General features: G+C 46.0%; 1 pseudogene; it reads right to left on the bottom strand.

Moving 5' to 3' along the window:
* Positions 1–6251: 6251 nt before the first annotated feature.
* Positions 6252–7131, bottom strand: LOC116754558 (annotated as a pseudogene).
* Positions 7132–7401: the final 270 nt, after the last annotated feature.

Genomic DNA, 7401 nt, shown 5'->3' with positions numbered 1-7401 from the left:
CTCTACCTTACGGTTTGTAACTTCTGAATCGCTGATTCAAAGATTTCATAGTTTAAAATGAAACTATTAAAGTATTAGAAATAAACAATGGGGTATGTTTTCAAAGTCATCTCAGAGAGGGGAGCTCTAAGAGTTTTTAGGATTGGCATAGAAGCCATAAGTGGAAAGCCTGATATATTTAACTACATAAAAATTAAAGTTTCCCCTTGGGAAAAACTGTTGTAAGATGAACATGAAAAGTTATAGGACAAATAAACTGGGTAAAAAATATTTACACTTCAAGTCACAGGCTAAGAGTGTGATTTATAATAAATATATATTTGACACAGAGCTCCTAAAACCCTTGAAATTTCCTACGTTTAACAGCAATGGGAACATCTTTTCTTATAATATTTGGTCTGTTGTCATCATTTCTTGAATAGCTCCAAAGCCAACCGCAGCTGAACTGAGTTTCATGAGGTGACTTTTGGAAAGGCCCTAAGGATTGGGGTTTGCTGCCTGGGAAACCAACCGAGTGATCAGAGGGCTGGAACTTACAGTCCCCTCTCTACCAGCCTCCAGAAAGGGGACGGGAGAGAGGCTGGAGGTTGACTCAGTCACCAGTGGCCAATGATTTACTCATTTGTGCCTTTGTAAGGATGCCTCCCTAAAAACCCCAAAAGATGGGGCCCAGGTGTTCTTGACGAGCACTTGGAGATGGGGAGAGGGTGCTGTGCTCAGAGGGAGAGGTTGGGGGCGGTGGGGGGCAGGTCCATGCCCCTTCCCACACACCTCGCCTTATGCATTCTTTCCATCTGGCTGTTCCTGAGTTATTAGAAGAAACCGGCAATGTAGTCAGTGGAATGTTTTCCTGAGTTCTGTGAGCTGCTCTAGGAAATTAAAGGAAACCAAGGAGGGGCTGTGGGAAGCACAGGCGACGACGCGGGCTCGTGACGGTTCCCCAGGCGTGTGGGGTGGGTGGGACCGGCAGTTTTGTGGGACTGAACCCCTAAGCCTGTGGGAGCTGATGCTGTCTACAGGTGCGTGGTTGCAGAATCACAAATTGTGGGACCCCCAGCTGACCTGGCAGGGCTGTTTGATGTGTGAGAGGAGAGCAGACACACAGGCTGGGGGGGTGCTCCTTACACAGACTAAGGGCAGAATTCTCGAATATAAGAAGAGCAACTGCCACCGAAAGGGCCAAGCACAGGAACAGAGTTCACAGAAAAGAAAACACAAATGCTTCATAAGCCTTTGAAAAGATGGTAAGTCTCAGTTATAAAAAAAAATGAGAACTCACCTGCAATGAGATAGCAAACCAGACATGAGAACATGTTAACTGCTCCATGAGCAAGGGTGTGGGAAGCAAGCGCACTCGTGTCCCACTGGGACCTGTAAACTGTGGAAGGCAAATTTAGAAATATCTGTCAAAATCACAACTTCATATGTCCTTTGACCCAGCAACACTGCTTCCAGGAACTTATCCTGGGGATATACTCCCACCAATTCGAAAGCATTAATTGCATGATTATTTGTTTTAACCAAGATCAGAATACAAATTAAATGTCCATCAGGAGAGGATTGGTTAAATAGCACCATCAAAAAGAATGAGGCAACCTTCTATTTACTGAGAAAAAATAATCTCCATATATGTTTTCAAGTAAAAACAGGGTACAGACTAGATAGTATGCTACTGTTTGTGTAAAAAGAAGATAAGTGTACATTTTCCTTATACATGCAGTTCCTTATATATCCATTAACTCTCTCTAAAACTGTAAAAACTAGTATCCTTTGTTGCCTCTGAGAAGGAGAATTAGGTGGAAGTGAGACTTCATTGTATATCCCTTTCTACCTTTTGAATTTTGAATCTTGATTTTTATACCTATCCAAATATTAAATTTCAGATTTAAAAAAGCAAAGCAAAGAAAAATAAGCAAAAGATAAATACATGCAGCTTGTAGATGATACATAGTGGTCAAAACTATAGGCACACCTCAGAGATGTTGCAGGTTCCGTTCCAGACACCACAGTCAAGTGAATATCACAATAAAGCGAGTCACATGAATGTTCTGGTTTCCCAGTGCAAATAAAAGTTATGTTTACACTATAGTCTATCAAATGTGCAGTAGCACTGTATCTAACAAAACAACGTACATACCTTAATTAAACAATACCTCATTACTAGAAAGTGCTAACCACCATCTGAGCCTTCAACAAGCTGTAACCTTTTTGAAATAGTAACGTTGTGAGAACTACCCAAATGTGACACAGAGACAAGAAGTGAGAAAATGCTGTTGGAAAAATGATGATGAGTTACTCAAGGCAGGGTTGCCACAAACCTTCAATTTGTACCAAACATAGTATATTTGAAGAGTCATAAACCAGTAGCTCTCACTAGAAAGAGGTGACTCTGGAGTGGGAGACTGAAAGGTGGGGGCTGAACAAGGGATTTGGGGCTCTTTATTCTATTTCTGTATTAATATTTTTACAGTGACTAGGTATTATTTTCTAATTAATAAAGAAATGTTCAACATATATTAAATTTTTAAATGTAAGTTACAACCCAGCCCAGTTAATAAACCACCTTTTAAGTAATAACATGTGCCATATATACAAAGAAAATCTGGTGTTTGCAAGAAAGGAGGGTGGGTGGATTGAACATACAGACTTACTACTCTCCTCCTTAGACCCCTAGAATGATAATAAAGAAAAAGTTAAGGCATAAACTCACAATGACCAAATAAAAGGAGAGGAAATGCCTTTTAGAAACGTGGAGATTGTAAAACAGGTGGAAGAACACTTCCAGAGTGTGGCCAGCCTGTCCGGAGGACAGTCTCTGAGATTAAGGCCCTGAGCGAGCCATGACGTAAATCAACATCTGTCAGCAAGTGTGAAGATGAGCTGACATTTTCACAGCAAGACTTCTCAGCAGAGGATGTGGTGTGTTGGTTTGCATTCCCCTGCAAGCTCCTTATCTCCTGGGGGGCCAATAACAAATAGTTCAAGGATGGCCACTGGGGTAACTCAAGGCTGTGTTAACTGTCTCTTCTCTGATTCTCTCTTGACCTCACATTTCTAGCTCACTTGGCTTCCACTGCTCCACAGAGACTGCTGTTGTCAAGGTGACTAGAGGCCTCCGTGTCTCTGAGATGGTTCTTACCTTTTTTTTTTTTTTTTTTTTTTTATGCGTTACGCGGGCCTCTCACTGTTGTGGCCTCTCCCGTTGCGGAGGACAGGCTCCGGACGCGCAGGCTCAGCGGCCATGGCTCACGGGCCCAGCCGCTCCGCGGCATGTGGGATCTTCCCAGACCGGGGCACGAACCCGTGTCCCCTGCATCGGCAGGCGGACTCCCAACCACTGCGCCACCAGGGAAGCCCGGTTCTTACCTTTTATTTTCCTAGATGTCAGCAGAGTTTATCATGCCCTCCTTGATGTACTTTCTTTACTTGGCTTCCAGGTCAAAAATCTTTTTTTTCTTTTTCAATGTTTCAAGTTTGATATATTTGTTTCATTGATTACATCAGAAATTCCACAGAAGTCCATACTGTGGGCCAAGTGTTTCATAAAAATTTCTTGGAGAACCATCTTATTTGGACAGACTGTTTATTGACATTTGATAAATTATGGGTAATCTATCATTGAAGGGATTTCTTTTAAACATGCATTGATCTGCAGGTCACCACAGTCTTGGGGTTTCTTTCCACCTTACTGGTGGAATTCTCAGTCTCCTTTGCTCTTTCCTCTTTTCCTACCCCCACTTTTAACATTTAAATACAGTAAAATTCACTGTTGGTATGCAGCTTTATGACTTGAAAATGTACATGTAAAGTTGTATAACCAATACCACAATAGTAGTAGGTTGGGAATTTGGGGAGGTTGAGATGAGGTGAATGTCTTTTGGGTGGGGGCCAGATGTGACTCTTTGGGAGACAGAGGATGGGTTGTGGTGGACAAGATAATGCCCCCCCGCCAAGATTTTCATGTCTTTATCCCAAGAACCCATGAACTTATTCCCTCACATGGCAAAAGGGACTTTGCAGGTGTGATTAAATTAAGCGTCATGAAAGATGGAGGTGCCCGTGGGCCCAACGTAATCACAAGTGTCTTTATAAGGAAAAGAGGAAAGCAGGAGAGTCAGTGAAGGTATGACAAGGGAAGTTGACAGATTAGAAGATGCTACACTGATGGCCTTGAAGACTGAAGAAGGGGCCTTGAGCCAAGGAATGTGGGCTGCCTCTGGAAGCTGGTGAAGGCAAGATGGAAGTAATCCATTTCTTTCCTGGAGCCCCCAGAAGGAATGCAGCCCTGCCAACACCTTGATTTTAGGACTGTTTACCATCTTTATTGTAAGATGGTAAATTTGTGTTGTCTTAAGCCACAAATTTTGTAATTTGTTATAGCAGCTATAGGAAACTCTTACAACAATGAAGAGAAAGAACAGTGTCAGCAGCCCTTTTCCCCAAAATACCCTAGTTCTACATTCCCTTTATACTCAGACCTTACCCCCACTCTTAACTGTGGGCAAGGATACATCTGTTCCACACCTCCATAGTTTTATCTTTTCCAAAATGTCATATAAATGGAATCCTACAGTATGTAGCCTTTTGTGTCTGTCTTCTTTTGCTTAGCGTAATACATTTGATATCCATCCATGTCCTGAGTGCCAATAGTTCATTCTGTTTCATTACTGAATAGTATTCCAGGAATGTACCACAGTTTGCTTATCCATCTCCCAGTTGAGTGACTTTTGGGTTGCTTCCCAAAAGGAAGTGACTGGGGTGATTATGAATAAACCTGCTGTAAACATTTGTGTAAAGATTTTTGTGTGAACTTCCCTGAAGTGAAACTTGCATTTCATTTGGGTAAATACCTAGGAGTGGGATTGCTGGATCATATGGTCTAACTTTATTTATTTTAAGACAAAAGGTTTTTATTCAAAAAACACCAAGTATAAAAAAAAAAAAAGCTCTTTTATTCCCCTGTACAGTATTTCACGCAGATAAAACCAGAAGACCACATGCTGCTCAAAACACAGCCCCAGAGAGGATGCAGAACGTACACCATCCAGAACTGCTTTTCATATATCCACCCTATATACAGAAGTCAGCTACGCCCCTCCCCCATCACCCACGAACCCCATACCCACTTGGGAAGCCAGGCCAGGGGGCCCGCAGCAGTCAGGGAGCTGCAGCAGCTGTCCCACCTGAGTCCTGTCACCCTATGAAGGAGCAGAGCAAGCGCTGAAGCCCTCCCCAAAATATCCCCAAGTCAGAGGAGGAAAGAAGAAAAGAAAACTATGGTGGCAGCCATGAACGCTTGAAGCAGGAAGGGAACCAATTAAAAAAATACATAAATACATAACATTGATCGCCAGGCTAAAATGCGCATCTTTCAAAAAAAGCCAAAGCAATACAAACAAACCAGGTAAAATAACTTAAAGGCAAAATTAAAAAAGAATTAGATCAACTACAATGCTTTTGTACACTACCATGCCAACTGTACACACATTTACAGTTTTTTTTTTTTGGATTTGCGTTGCTTGTGCATTTTGTGTGTGTGTGAGGTCTTGGCTTAGAAACAGTTAAGTAAAAACCAAAAAGGAAGACCAGTTCACTTGGGAGTTTTACTAAAGGAGGTGGAAAAGGGGCAGGTGGCTCAGCCTTTGGCCCTGTAGCCTCTTCCATGGCACCTTTCATATGAAGGATGGGGGGAAGGGGTGGGGGAGAAAGAGAGGGAACCAAACCCAGGCAGATTTTTGGAGAAGCAACAGGTAAAAGATGCAAGTTCAAGTATTTTTCCTAGCATAGCCAGAGTCCCCATAGAAGGCACTCAGAAGAGTCGGAAGAGGTGACAGGGACTTAAAATGGTGCTAGTCCTATCCCACCCCACCCCGATTTCCCCCTACCTGACCCATCACGCATTCAGCAGAACTCTTGATGAAGGGAACAGTTCCATGGCAGGATTCTGACACACGCCCAGCCCCCCACCCCCGGGGATTTTGCAGAGTCCAGCGATGCTGGACTCCATGAGAAGGAGAGCATCTGTGGGAGGAGTCGAGGCCTAGGGCGGCTGGAGTGGAGTCTCTTCCTCCCTCTTCCTCCCTTTGGGAGGCAGCCTCCAGGGCCTGGGGTCTGGAATGAGTTGTAAATGTTGTTCCTGTATCAAGCACTGTCCTGCTTGGAGAGAAGTGTCACTGGTACTTGGGACGCTGGGAACAGATACTTCCCCTCCCGTGAGCATCTGACAGAGAGGGGAAAACCTTCCGGAAAAGCTATTTGCTGGGCCCTGGTGACAGGCTGTGGAGATGGATCTCAGCAGTTTCCTGGGGCAAGGACATATTGCATCCACGGATGGTTCTGGATTTCTTCGAAGGATGGCTGATCTAATGGTCTCAGGGCCAAGCAGAATCTAATGAGATGCTGTCACCCTGAAGAGAGCCTCTGCCTGTAGAAAACTTGGCCCCAGTGATCTCTTCATTATGCTCAAAGGGAATATCTCCATAGACCATATCCTACAGCAGGATCCCCAGAGACCAGATGGCCGCCGACCTGCCATGGTAGCCATGGCGGCAGATCCACTCTAGAGGACTGTACACTCGGGTCCCATCGAAGTCCGTGTAGACGGCGTCCTTGACCCGAAGTCGATGAGCTTGAGCTCGCAGCGATTGAGGCGGATAATGATGTTCTGGTCCTTGATGTCACGGTGCCTCCAGGACCTGCCAGAAGAAGCTGCGGGCCAGTTCCTCCTGCAGGACCCCACTTTCCGTGATAAAGTCGAAGAGGTCTTGCGCCAGCTCGGGCCTCTCCAGGATCAGCACGAAACTGTCGGGCCTCTTGAGCCAGTCCAGGAGCCTAATGACGCCGGGGAAGCCCGAGCTCACCTTCTTCAGCAGAACCACTTCCACAGACACTCGGGTGCCATTAGGCAGCTCTCCACAGTCGGAGATCCGGTCCTTCTCCACGTGCTTGCTGGTCACCGGCAAGTTGTCGGCGACACTGATGCCTGAGTGGTGGGCCCACCTGGTACTGCGACTCCAGGGGCTCCTTCTCCTTGCCGGGTGCCAGCTTGGTGCTGTGAAGGTCGTGGCAGGGTGCGACGCGCAGGTGGGCAAGCAAGTTGATTTTGGAGAAGAGCATCCCAACCTCCAGGGTGTCGGCGCAGGGACTGTGTCCGGAGGAGCTGCAGCAGGACCTGGGGCTGGGGTTGTGCCGGTGGCTGTGCCTACAGCTGGGGCTGAGGCTGCAGGTGGCGCAAAAGGCCGAAGGCAAGTCGGAGGACTCCTGGGGGCGCTGCCGGGCTGGGGGCTGACAGACAAGCTGCCGGCGTCAGGCAGCTCCAAGGGCAGCGGGGCGGGCGGCTCCTGGGGTGCGTGCAGCAGCGCCCCGGCACAGGGAGCTTGTAGCTGCTGCTACCACCACCGG

This window comes from Phocoena sinus, chromosome 5 (assembly GCF_008692025.1).
Source record: "Phocoena sinus isolate mPhoSin1 chromosome 5, mPhoSin1.pri, whole genome shotgun sequence".
In the NCBI taxonomy this organism is placed as follows: domain Eukaryota; kingdom Metazoa; phylum Chordata; class Mammalia; order Artiodactyla; family Phocoenidae; genus Phocoena; species Phocoena sinus.
Note: the sequence above shows the minus strand (reverse complement) of the source record. Positions and strands in the feature narration are given on the sequence as shown.